Source organism: Cryptomeria japonica, chromosome 5, assembly GCF_030272615.1.
Source record: "Cryptomeria japonica chromosome 5, Sugi_1.0, whole genome shotgun sequence".
Taxonomy (NCBI): domain Eukaryota; kingdom Viridiplantae; phylum Streptophyta; class Pinopsida; order Cupressales; family Cupressaceae; genus Cryptomeria; species Cryptomeria japonica.
The window spans coordinates 438,445,394-438,459,897 of NC_081409.1; positions in this window are offsets into that span (position 1 = coordinate 438,445,394).

The following is a 14,504-nucleotide window of genomic DNA, read 5'->3' on the forward strand; positions in this document are numbered from 1 at the left end:
TGCAGTGAGGAAAGAAACAAAGCATATGGAAGGAGTGACATTCAGCAAAGATAATGTTGCTCTTGTCATGTGGTCTTTAAAGAAGGATGAAAACAAAAGAAGGAAGGATGCATCAGATTCTAGCCTCTTAGGAGGCATGATAGTTAAAAGAGTCCAAGACACAGGGGTAGTGGAAGTTGCAAGCACAGTCCTAGAGACTGCAAAATTCAGTGTTGCGGTGGCAGAGAAAGAGGCACAAGAAAAGGCTAATCTCCAATTGAAGTTGGAGACTATTTTAAAAGCTTACAATGATGCTAAAGAAGGAATAGCCAATAGAGACAGCATAATTGCTAGACTCCAGAGTTAACTGGCAGGTCAATATCATCCCAGTGAATCTTCTACACTCATGATAGCCTCCTCTCTAGCAAGACCCCCTCCTACTAGTCCCATAATTGAATATCCCCCTTCTCCTATGCCTTCTAGTTCCCAATTACTTGAAAATGTTGAACATGAGTTGGAAAAATTGAAACAAGGTCAGACATTGTATGCAAACAAATATGAGGAGAAGGTGAAAGCCACCATCTTGAAGTTTGTTGACTCAGTCAAAACCTCCAATGTATACATAAATATGAAGAGGATTCTTGATATTTTGATCAAATTGAGAGAAGAAGAAGCCACTTTGGAACCAGTCATGAATAAGTGGGTGCCTAGAGGTAAAGAGTTAGAGCTCATGTGTTCTTCCCATGCAGATGCAGAAGAGAATGACAATCTAAGGTCCACATGTGAGTTTATAAAAGAGATGAATATTCTTTCAGTGGAAGGAGCAGGTATAAAAAGAAAAGCCCAACTTTATAGGAAAGAATATTCAAATCATAAATTTGAAATGTTTACAAGAGGTTTCATTGGTCCTGTCCAGCTAAAGGAAGAGAAGACTTGGTTAAAGGAGGTGGACCACAATTTGTCCCTAAGGATCAATCAGATTATTAGTACTGATGACACATCCTTATTTGTCCAAACAATTGAGGAAATTGAAAAAGTGAAATCTCATTATGGTTTCATAGAAATAGAGATTGGGCATGTACGAGTCACTTGGAAGCGGCTAGAAGATATGAAACAGAAGATTGCTAGTTTTACTTGGCCTAATGATGATGTGTATCAGGAGTGGAAAGATAAGTATATGGGACAGAAAGAAGATGCTTGGGAGCAGTTACATGAGGTTGCAATAGAACAACAAGCAGAGGAAGCCGCAGATGCTGAAAAGGACTTATAACCACTTCTTGAAAATGACCGGTTGTTTGTAACAAACTTTCTTTTGAAGGGTCCAAAGCTTGTATGCATCCATACTATTATAAATGGATACCAGGACTCCTAAAAAAATGATCGCAAGTAATTGTAAGAAAACGCTGCAGAAATTTATCTGAGCTTTTTTTTAGTCTTATGGAGAATACTCTGAGTTTTGTAATATTTTCTCAAAATTAATATCAATATATAGACTAGAAATAGTGTATATACATAAATGTGCATAGCATTCATAGGGCAAGTCATGTCAAATGTGCAACTCAATACAATAAATAATCTTAGTTTGTAGCCCTATAGCATCATAATGCAGTCCTTGACCAAGTATGCATACAAGAAACATCTAGTTCTATTAAGGCACAAGCATCAAAGTCGGAGGTTATGACAACTAGTGAAAAACATCAAGAACAAAAAGTTTAGTCTCAAGAATTAGGAGTTGTAATAAAAAAACTTACAAGGATGAGGCATATTCATAACTTTTGCAGTCCCACCTTTGATATCAACACTAGAAGCAACTCATATTGTTCGTGTACAGACAAGACGATATGAGAGTTCATTGTACCGAGCAACTCGTGGTGTTGTTGTTTGTGTTGGCTCTGTTGGACCCTGCAATTAAGATTCAATATACATTATTCAATAATATTAATTGTGCAACATAATAAAATATTGAAAATTGTGTTACCTTGTTGAGCTTCGCTTGGTTTCGAGAATAGTTTAATATTCTTTACTTAACAGGGCCAACCACGTGAAGGTGGAAGCTCATTTGGCCCCTCCCCCCCCCCCCCCCAACATCACTCTAAATTCCCCGTTAACATCTTATAACATTCATTCATTAATTCTTTCTACCATTAATAAAATATAGCATTCATTCATTAATATCACATAACGTTCATTAACACATAACATTGATTAACATTAATTAACACGCAACATTCATCAATATTAATTAACACATATCATCCATAACCATTAATTAGCACATAATTACATTCACTAACACATAAAAATCAGTCATTATCAAATAAGTTAGATTACAATCATTTCTTTCTTTGTTTTTTCTTTGAAGCTATGAAAAGACTAAGTGGAACATTGGTGTCTTCATCATTTCCCCCCTCTGTAGATGTTCTACCAACTGCTCGTGATCTCAATGTATGCCTAGTCCTATACTGAGGACGAGGACACTGAAGTGAAGGGGGGTCCTCTGCAATAACAAAGAAATGGATTAAATTCAAAACAAAAAAATTATTATTGTTACAAGTATTTCATTAATTTAGAGAACATAATTGTTGTGCTCTTTACCTGATGGGGCCACATCATTTTGTGTAGCCTCAACCTCAACATGTTGAACACCACGGTCCTCTTCACCTGAGTGGGGAACATCACATTCTTCAGGTTGTGTACCTAGATCATGCTCCACTTGCTCACCATCGACTACATGCTCTAAAATATTAACAAGAAAGGTTACATTAATTACTACTCTAATTACAAATTAGAATGTTTAATTGTATTAATAACTAAATAAATAAATTTGAATAGCAAATGAATACCTCCACTACTGGGATGCACATCCAGACCTTCATGTGCAGGTGGTGTTTCACAATTAGCAGGCTGCATTCCAATGACATGCACATTGTTATCATTGCTTGCTTATTTAAAACAAATATAGTCACTTTATGTTGGAACTCAACATCAATTAGATTATTGGTAAAGTATTCAATTTGAAACAACTTCCATTTACCATATTTACCTGTGTGACGGATGCACTCGAATGTTGTGTATGCCCACTCAATTCTTGTAGCCGATCAGCCATGGCTGAATAGCCTTGCTGGTAGGCAATTCTCTTGTCATCTTCTGTGGGCACTCTATTGAATTCAGAGCCCTGCATTTTTGCTTGGTACCGTGAATTTTGCTTGCATTGTTTGATAAAAAAAAACGTTTGCAATTTATTAATATTTTGAGACAATATGGGAGTTTACATGAGATACTTACAATTCATGCAACAAGTTTCATGTAACCACCAGAGCCAAGTTTGTGTTGCCCGTGCTTTTCTTGCCTTGCCTTGGTTGCCTTTGACGTGTCACTCAACCTATAAAAAGTTTGAAATATGTTAGATTATATAAATATAAAGAGTAATTAATTAGTACATAATTACATTCTTAATAGTATCACGTACCTTCTTCTGGCGTCTACTGGTGTATTTCCTTTTTTCCTTTCAATTCTCTCATTGGCATCCAAAATCAGGTCCTTCCACTCCCTCTCTGGAATCATGGGGGGACACTCGTACTTTAGGTTCCTCTCCAAATGGGTCCTGTATTGGTCCCTCACATACTTTAGATATGTGCCAACTTTTTCAAGGAGCTTGGTTTTGTCAAAGGTGTCATTTCCAAACCACTCAACCATTTGGTTTGTCAATTCATCTTTTAACCTTTTTTCTTGGTCATTCCACCTTTTAAAGCAAAAACAAACCTGTTAGATTCAGAAATGAACTGAAGCTACATTTATTACACTTCAAGAAATGGATCACAGGAAAAGTATTCTAGAAATGATATGAAATCAAAAGTGGATAAGGGTTAGTTCACATATGATGTACCACCTTTTACGTATGGTGGGCCCAAATATCTGCAATGCAATGTCAATAAGATGTTTATAGAAAATATCATTGCCTGCAAAAAATTCATGGGATCAATATTAGTCCAAAATGAGTGATCATAAAGTAAATTACAATTAGAGTATATATAATAATAATTTTAAAGTACCTGGAACCTTTTGTATCTTTAAGGGAAGCATTTCTTCATCGCTCACCACGAATGTGGCCTGCAATGTTCTCATACTAGCAATATGAGAAGATCCAGGAAATGATGCTATGTTATCAGCAGTAGTCACCTCTGGCACATCCTCACGTGCATCTCTTCATGCAAAAAATGAATCCACTATGAAATGGCATTAGAATTCAAGAAAGAATGCTTGAAGGGAAATAAACACGTGACAGAAGATAGAGCAAAAGAGGGATCTACCAACAGTGGGTGGGCCAATATGATGTGCACTAGAGAATGTCTGCATGCTACGTGTTGCTGACATTGCAGTCGGCAATACAGGTGAGGGTGAGCTCTGATGAGGCGGCGTTGACATTTGGACAGTAACATTGACAGCACCTAAAGAATAATACATTAAATATATCAAACATTAAATATATGAAAAGTGCAAGAACTGTAAACAAGGATGAACCTTTATTTTGAAAATTGACAGTATCAAGTATAATGTGTTTTGGGTACTCAGTGTGATAAGCCAAGCAAGTGATAATACAAGAAAATCGTCATCACCTGATCCTGCAACACCCTGATCATAGGAACGACTTTCATGAGGGCGGATAAATTGCTGTAAAAATAATACGTACATATTTTAGTTAATGACATAAAAAGAGAATAAAATATAAACCATTATTGAACTTTTGTTATAATTAAAGCTTTCATTACTGCTTACTTGCAAGTTTTCTACTGTCTTATACGATAATTCCACCCTCTGTCGTATCTCATCAGTGGTAGGATGCACGGCTGCCAAAGCAACAATCTCTTTTCTAATTTTTATAAGAGGCATTTTAAAGAATTTCACAAGGTCTGTGGGATCTTCAGGGTCATCATTGTTTAACCCTAATGATTCCACATCCATAGAAAGGTGCTTAGGTACTGCAACTCCCTTTCCCTTTCCCCAAACATCCGTATGTGTCAAGAATATCATTAACAATTACAAAATTAGTATAAATCACTAAAAAAAAGAACATAATAATGTAACAGTTTGCTTCTACCTAATTTGTACAATTAATGAGGTTTACCTGCTGGGTAGAAGTGTCGCAAGGTACATCTCTGTCTGCGATATGTGATGGATCCATGTCAGCTTGTGACAAAGAAAAAATATAAAAAACGTTAGCAAAATTACATCATACACAACATGAACAACATGAACTTTGTAGACAAAAAGAGTATTAAATAATAAAAAGATGTTGTCATCAAAATCATTGTAAATTTTGTAATTCCTTACCTTTAATTTATGTAGACTATGCAGAATCCTCAACTAAATGGTCACATAAATAGTCACATAGCTAATAAACAATCCAATTTCCATAAATAAACACAGTTTAAAAATTGTCACATAAATAGTCACACCCCCTATCTCCATCTCCATATTAAAAGGTGCATCATGAATTAATTATGTAATGGCATTAGAATTCAAAACAAAATGAATTAATTATGTAAAAAAAATTCTATCAAGAAGTCAATATTCAATAGATAATATACTAATCGCATTCCTCATACATTTCATTCCTCATCATCATGAACATCAAGGTCATCATCATCACCATCATCATCATCATCATCATCATCATCATCATCATCATCATCGTTGTCGTCATCGTCGTCGTCGTCGTTGTCGTCGTCGTCGTTGTCGTCGTCGTTGTCGTCGTCGTCATCATCATCAACGTCTTCGCCATCATCATCACCATCATCACCATCACTGTCATCATCATCATCATCATCATCATCATCATCATCATCATCATCATCATCATCATCATCATCATCATCTTCTTCTTCTTCTTCTTCTTCTTCTTCTTCTTCGTCTTCTTGTTCTTCTTCATCATCATTGTGAAACTGTCGATCGTGATCATCATCCACTTCATCTTCTACTTCTTCGGTATCTTCTTCTTCCATCACATTATACTTTATCAGCCTTCCTCTTGGATCATGTCTAACAAAAAATGACCAACCCAGTTTATGTGGAACCTCTGAGTAAAATACTTGCTCACATTGGCTTGGAAGAACATAGGGCTCATCCCCAACTGGTTCAAATGACCTTGTATTTAGCATTATAAAACCATTATCATGTTCAATAACAGTTCTATCAGGATCATTTTTATTCAATTGTAGCCTGTACCATTTGACAACGAACAAAACTAATTTGAAGAAATTAAAGTCACACTCAAGTATATCATCCAAAATGCCATAGTATCGATTTTGAGACTATTGAGGATGAATGTCATTTCTCGATGAAATATTTGTCACCCCAAAGACTGCAGTGATGCCAGAACCACAAGTTTTCTTTGTGTCATCCAACTTTTTTATGCGAAATTTATGACCATTGCAGCACATAGTGTTGTGGTGTTTGACTTGTGATATGTCAAACATGTAAAATTTATTTCATTGTGAGTTGATAAACATATGGGTGATTAATAAATTTATACGTACCTGTTTATCTCTTAAACCATATGCTAAATCAATTTCCCTTTGCATAACATTGGAATCTCCATTACGATGTGCATCTTTAACCAATGAAGCCACACCTTCCCATGTTAACGTGTGTCTAGAATGTTGACAACGTTCAATCCATACCGTCATCCAATCAAGATTATTTGCAATATACAAATGTAGTGCATCCCACTCTCGACCAACTGTACAAAAAATAAATAGACGTCTTACAATCGATTTATTTTGAAGATTAAGAATTAATTAACTACAATAACATCTTATAATTACCTCTCACTTTCCTCAATCTACCTTTCCCCGTCAAGTACTCCCCTTCGAATTTGTTAATGGTGTTGGGATCCCAAATGCGATCCACGTGGATCTTTGCTGCAAACTTAGGAAGATATTCAGAAATGTACACCATAGTCTGGTATACCATATATCCCTCCACCATAGAACCCTCAGGATGTGCTCTTTGTCGAACCAAAGCCTTCAAAAATTTCAAGTGCCTCTCAACCATTCACATTGACCTACTGTGTATAGGTCCACACAATTCAATCTCCTCAACTTGGTGTATGAGGTAGTGTTCTTGTGCATTGAAAAAAGCTGGAGGTAGACACTTTTGCATTTCACACATTAAATGAGGAATTTTTCTCTTCCAATATTTTATATCGTCTTTATGGATTTCTTTACATGACAACCACCTACAAGGTATTCAAGACACAAAAAAATATATTACATAAGAAGTAAAACAAATCGCAAATATAATATCTATACAATGAACTAAACAAATATCACTACTTACCTTATGTATTTTCCAAGATCATATATGACTTGCTTGACATTATTGTCGAAGTCGTCTGAGAGAGATAGAGGTAGAACGTACTGCAACAATTATAAAATTATCTTTTCATTTTTTTGTAACATAATGAAAAGTACACGTACGCTCAGTACTTAAATACATACTAAAAACAGAAGAACATGAATTACCTTAATGAAGGTATGCCAATCATGCATTTTCATCCCTGGCCCAAATTCATTTTTCTTTGATATGAGATTGTTTATGTTCGCAGCAAATCCTGTGGGAAATCGAATTTTTCATATGACTTCTTTTATAGCATTGCTTTGTTGGTCCATTAATAACCAAGGAAGCTCACTTATATTAATCTAGTCTCTATGGCTATTTGATTGAATGACATTTATCATTGCATGATTGGAATCCTAAATGTCACTACATATTTTAACAATTTTTTCTTTGTCATGCCTTCCATCCAATATTTTCCATAATGTCTCTGTTATATTCTTTCCAATATGCATACTATCAAACAAATGAACAATTTGTAACTACTCATAGTAGGGCAGCCTACTAATTTGTCGGGGATAACTTTTTATTCCCTTAGGAAGGTGGTCATTTATGCCTTCATGACCTTCATGATCATCAATCGCATCATCAATAAACAAAACAAAATAGAAAAGATGTTTTATGACAAACCAATAGATGGAATGGCATTACCTTGACAATTAATTCTATTATATTCCAACTTCCACAGGTGAGGTGTCATTCTTCGTGGCTTTGATGTATTCTCTTCTTTCCCATTGAAAAGATGTTTTTCAGTATTTCGATACTTATGATTTTTGTGGAGAAAGTGCCTATACTCATCAAACACCTGCTTTCCTAAACTTTTTGAATGACGAGATTTCATCTTTGGACCACAAACAGGACATGCAAATTTTCCCTTTGTTTGAAGACCTACAAGATAATGTATAATTGGATTAAATATGATAATTTTTTGAATTATAATGTTCATGCACAACTTAAACACTATAACATACCACAAAAATGTGTTAGCCCTGGGGCATCGTGTATTGTCCATAGAAGCATCGCACGGAATTGAAATTGTCTTTGTCCTATTGGTCTAGAGATGTCATACATAATGACACCATTCCATAACTGCAGCAACTCGTCGATAAGAGGCTCGATATATACATTCATATCTTTAACTTGGTACTTACCTAATCGAATGAACAAAAACATTACATAATTATTATGACCATTTTACTGCAATATTTATAATTAAATTTAGTCGATTATATTTAAATGATAAAATACCTAGAACAATCATTGCCAACACTATGTGCTCCCTCTTTATTGACATCCATGGAGGAATGTTATTGTTGATAACAAAAACAGGTCACACTGACTAAATAGATCTCATCTCTCCAAATGGATTGACATCGTCCACTGCCAATGAAAGCCTGAGATTACGAGGTTCTTCTTTAAAGTGTGGCCACTTTTCTTCTATGTCCATAAATGTTGAACCATCCACAGGCATTCGAATAATGTCATCTCGACTTCTATTGCGTGCATGGTAATCCATAAATTGTGCCAAGCTAGTGCACTTGAATAATCATTGCATATGTGGAATAATGGGAATATAGCGAAGAACCTTGCGAGGAACCATTTTTGTTATTTGATCTGTTCGATATCTACGAATATGACATTCAGGGCATTCAATTTGAAATTCTTGTTGTTTGTGATATATAATATGATTATTGGGACAAGCATCTATTGCTTGATACTCCATTCCAATATCTTTCATAACGGCAGATAATTCTTGGTATGAGCGAGGTAGAATATTTGATGGTGGTAACAAAAACTCACCTATCAATCTACAGCAACAAAATATAATTTGTTATAATAAAGAATATTAATGGTACATCATGATTCACAGTTTATTATGACATATATGACATGCCTTAACATACGTGACATTGTTATGTTGGATAAACCATTCATAACCTTCAAGTTCACCAACAACAATACAACGGAGAGAAGAGTTGCCTGTGAGCCTTCATAAAGGGCCTCAGATGCCTTCTCAAGTAGAGGGACATCATGAACAACATCAAGGTCATCTTCATCATCATGATCAGCTGCGCGAGTACTAAATGAGTCATGGATCAATGTATTTGTACCATCATCTTCAATTGTATTTTCTGGCTCATGATCATCATCTTCCATGGGATCATTATCTTCAGCTTCGATATTCACACCTCCATGTTCATCCACTTCAAAAACCATATTCTCAGGGTTGTGTTGATCCATACCATGTGCTACGAGGTGCTCGACCTATATAAAATTGATATACATAAATAAACCATGATCACGATCTGATCATCACGTGATTTATTATGTATATAAATTGTCAAAATGATATAATGAAAAACTTACCAATGGATGATAATCATGTCCACCTTCAATGTGACCATGCAGCCTACAATGTTTCTTCGTTGTTTTAATTAGAAGTCTTCTAGTCTTTAACCCCTTACAAATTTTGCATGGACAATAACATTTTCCATCACCTTTTCTTTTCAAGTTAGACCACAATCTAGCAATTGTCTCCTTATTTTGTTGTTCATTGATATTGTCTGACATGGTCTTTCTTCACAGGCAAGAAAATAGAAATTATTGTCTGACATGGTCTTTCCCTCGGGAGCTGGCAGATCCTGCTTCCATACTTTAATTCTATTTTCTCAAAGGACAATCCTAAAAATCCATGCATTGAAAACTTTTTACACCTTTGTTGGTTGTGGTGGTGTCATAGAGAGTTTACATCAATAAATGAAGAACATGCCAATGCTTTTAATGCAGCAGTAGAAGTCTATCTCTTATTCAATATCTCTAGTGAAACCCCCATGATCTTTTGTTGGAGTAGAATTTGTTATATTATAGAAAGGGTCTTGTCCTTTGTTGATGGGATATTCATCTACCTCAAGAAATAACTGTTATTTTCTCCAACAAGAAGTGGAACTAAATGAAGATCTAGCACCATGAAATTAATCCTCAAAAGGATTGCTATAGTTAGTTTTGGTAGATAATGATCTGGGTAAAATACTAATGTGGCTTTACGAAACATTATGTACTAGCTTAGCATACTCTAACAACTTTGGTGCCACATGCTACATCCAATTAAGTCTCCATCGGTATCTCTATTATGTTTATGGATTGGGATTCAATGTACTCTTTTATACACAGATTTTACTTTCAACTGAGGAGGTTTATATGTACTTACTTGTCTTTCGATTGTATCCCTATTTCAAGAATTTCTTCTATCAACAAATCATTTGTTGTAAGTTGTACAAGTGGAAGCTTGAACATGCCTTCCATGCTAGCCTTTTTGATACGTTCAACACCATCTTGTGCAACAAATCTTTAGAACTCCATTTTTCCGAATTGAAGAGTGAGTAGTAGGGACAATCTAGGACACTTACAGAGGTTTTGCAAGAGAGATAAATAGACCTAAATATTATGGCTTAATAATGATCAATAGGTAAACAGATAAGAAACTCTCAATATCAAAATGACTTTCTCAATTGTCTTTACTAGAAATGGATAGATCTGCTAATAATGGCTTTATGACTGTATGTCAACTTTAGACTCAATCCAAGAAGAGCTATAACTAATATGCGATATCTAGATTTATGATCTCTATAATATAACAATCCCATAATTATGTTTCCACGCATCTATACCACAACACAAACATCATGCTAGTGTTCGGCCATAGAAATTGATATCCTAATTATAGAACGTGAAATATGCACATAACTATGAATAAAGATTAAGAAAAACAAAGGAATATGCTTATTGCAAACATAAATGACTAATGGACAAGAATTGAATTCATTGTAGATAGTTTTGAATATCAAATTCACTTATTTGTGTGCATTTAGTAACTCATGTACTTGTGGCCAACCATTTATCTCTTTCATAAATTAAACACTTATTAATAACATTAAATGGCTGAGTAATTATGTTTTAGTTGAAATTGAAAATAAAATATTTTATTTCAGGACAGCTCACACTATTACCCTATCATATTTTAGACTCTCGGTTTTTTTAGTAGTGGTTTGATGTCTTTGGAGCTGATCATTGCATTTCTTTAGTTACGTTTTCCAGCCTACTCCTAGCCTGTGCCAAAATGGGAGCTTTGGAACAGGGTATGGACATCCATCAAAGCATAAAAGATAGAGGAATTTTGTCAGATGTAGTTGCAACTACACAAAATGGATGTGTTGAGAAGGCTTTAGAAACTTTCAAGCAAATGCAATCGGTAGGTGTAAAGCCAAATTCCACGACCATTGCTACTATCCTCCCTGCCTGTGCCAAAATGGGAGATTTGGAACAGGGTATGGACATTCATCAAAGCATAAAGGATAGAGAAATTGTGTCAGATGTTGTAGTTGTAACTGACTTGGTAGACATGTATGAAAAATGTGGAAGCATAGACAAGGAACGTGAACTATTTGATAGAATGCCTGAAAGAAATGTTGTCTCGTGGACTGCAATGATTACTGGATATGCACAAAATGGATTTATCAAAAAGGCTTTAGACACTTTCAACAAATGAAATTGGAAGGCATAAAGCCAAATTCCAAAACCTTTGCCAGCATCCTCCCTACCTATGCAAAAATGGGAGCTTTGGAACAGGGTATGGACATCCATCAAAGCATAAAAGGTAGAGGAATTTTGTTAGGTGTTGTACTTGCAAATGCCCTGCTTGACATGAATGCAAAATGTGGAAACATGGACAAGGCTCGTGAATTGTTTGATATGATGTTGCAAAGAGATGTGATCTCATGTGAACAATCAACACACGCATATACGGGAGGAAGGGATTGCTGATACAAAATTGAACGCTCACTCCTCAATCATAGTTCTATGGTTTTACAAGATTAAACTAGGACAATTAACCACCACATGTATATTTTTTGCAACATGAAATTAAAAACTAGGGCAATTTGAATCTACCTCCTACGTGGGATTGCCTTTGACACGGGTTTGATGTTCTTGGGGGTTGAAGTCACCATGGATGCCTACGCGGGATTGCAATTTACAAATGAATTCCCCGCCTCTTTTTTTATTTTGTAATGGCCGCTGTCATCGGAATTACGACGAACTCGAGCACTTTTTTGAAAAAAAGAAAATTCTCATTGCTAATGCCTTCTTCGTCGAAACCAAATGGGTAATTGCCATCGGAATTACGACGAATGCAGGCATTTTTTCAAAAAAAAATCAAATTTGGCCACAATATACCTTCTCCGTCGAAAACCTCTGTCGGAAATCTAGTCCAAATGTATTAGTGATTCCAAGCAAAGAAGTGAAGCAATTCATCAAGCAATCATTCCTTAAGGCAGATAAAGGTATTCATAACCATAGCTTCTTCATCTGCTCCTGAATTCATTGCAAACCCTACTGTTGTCGAAGTTATTAAATGCCCTAGACTCGTATTCCAATTAGTTCTTGAAATTGCCAAGTAAGATGATAACATTGGTGCATTTTCTAAAATTCCTAAGGGAGTAGTTTTTATTGAAGACCCTAGAATGTATATACATTGTCATATAGAGGAATTAGGTGATGGGGAAATTAAGAATATGTATAAATCTGTAATTTGTGATGAATCCAAAAATATCAAACCTGAACACAAGATAGTTGAAACCCTAGGTTTCACTAAAATTCTCAGTGTCCCGGATTTTACCAAGGATGTTATAAGGATAGTACTAAGCAGGGTACATGGTGAATTCTTTTGGTTGGACTTAGTTCACAAAATCACAAAAGAAGCAGTAAAGGTTGTGATAGGGTTACCCTCCACCGGTAACAGACCCGATAAGACAAAGAAGGTCTCAAATGACCTAGTGATAAACCTAACCGGTGCAACATCTGATAAGAGATCTTTAAGGGTAAATGATGTAATAGATATCAATGTCAAATTCATCGGTATGATCTTAGGCTACAAAACTACACATGCAAATAGGTTAAACTAAGTCTCTAGCCTATGCATAAAAAGTGCCTATGATATGATTAATGATAATGCAAGAATAGATGTGTGCGAATGGCTTAAAGATGAACTGGTTGACAATTTGGGAAAGATAAAGAAAGACAAAAAGGGAACATTCAGATTCAAAAACCTACTTGTTTGTCTAATGTTGCACATAACCAAACAAGTACCCGGTATTGGTATTAGAAATTTCAATTTTGATATACCGGTAGGCAAACAGTTGTTAGATTTACTAAACAACATGGGAGAGAATAAAGAAAATAACATAAATGAGTATTTTCAGGCATTGAAGGCCCGAATGAAGACCAGAGTTGGATTATCACAAGCAATTGTGGACAAGTATAAGGATGAAATCTATTTTGTAATAAAGAAGGATGAAATTTGGATGGAGGTAATTATCCCAAGAACTATCTGGGTTACTGAAATGGGGTATGAAATTGATGACCACATAATAGAAACATATGCAAAATCCCTCCTAGAAGCACCTAAGGAACCTAAAAAAGAGGTATTTGGCAGTGTTGAGACTATTGAAAAACAAATTCAATCCAAGAAAAATGTTAAAAGGGTTGAGGCAACAATTAGAAAAGGATCCAGGCAAGCAAAAGCTATTAAGGAAGATGTACTTAAACAAACCGGTATTACTAAAGATGAGTTAGAAGCACTTCAACCGGAAACTCACCTTTCACCGATTGCAACTTCTTCAGAAAGTGACATACCAGCTGTATTCAAAAGAGTTGTGAGAAAAAGGAAATCTTCACCGGTGTCTTCACCTTCTCCTAGAAGAACAAGACAGAAACAACATGCAGTAAGGCCCCCAGCAAAGAAATTAACTCCGAAGAAGAAAAAGGTGACTCCTAAGAAGAAGTCTATAGCTCCTATTGATAAATTACTAGATGAAATTACTGAGGATGGTAAACTAAAAAATATCAGCAAAATGTATAACACATTATCAGATGATGGCAAGGAGAAAGTAGAGAATAGTGTAATCCTACACTTAGATATCTACAAGAAATTTTTGATGCAAGTTGTTGATGAAATACCAACAGATCTCTACAACAGACTTGAAGCTAGGAGAGTAGGTATTATTGAGCTTGATAAGAAAATAAAAATAGAAAAATTACTTGTTGTACATCCTGTCAACTCACCTGATGAGATA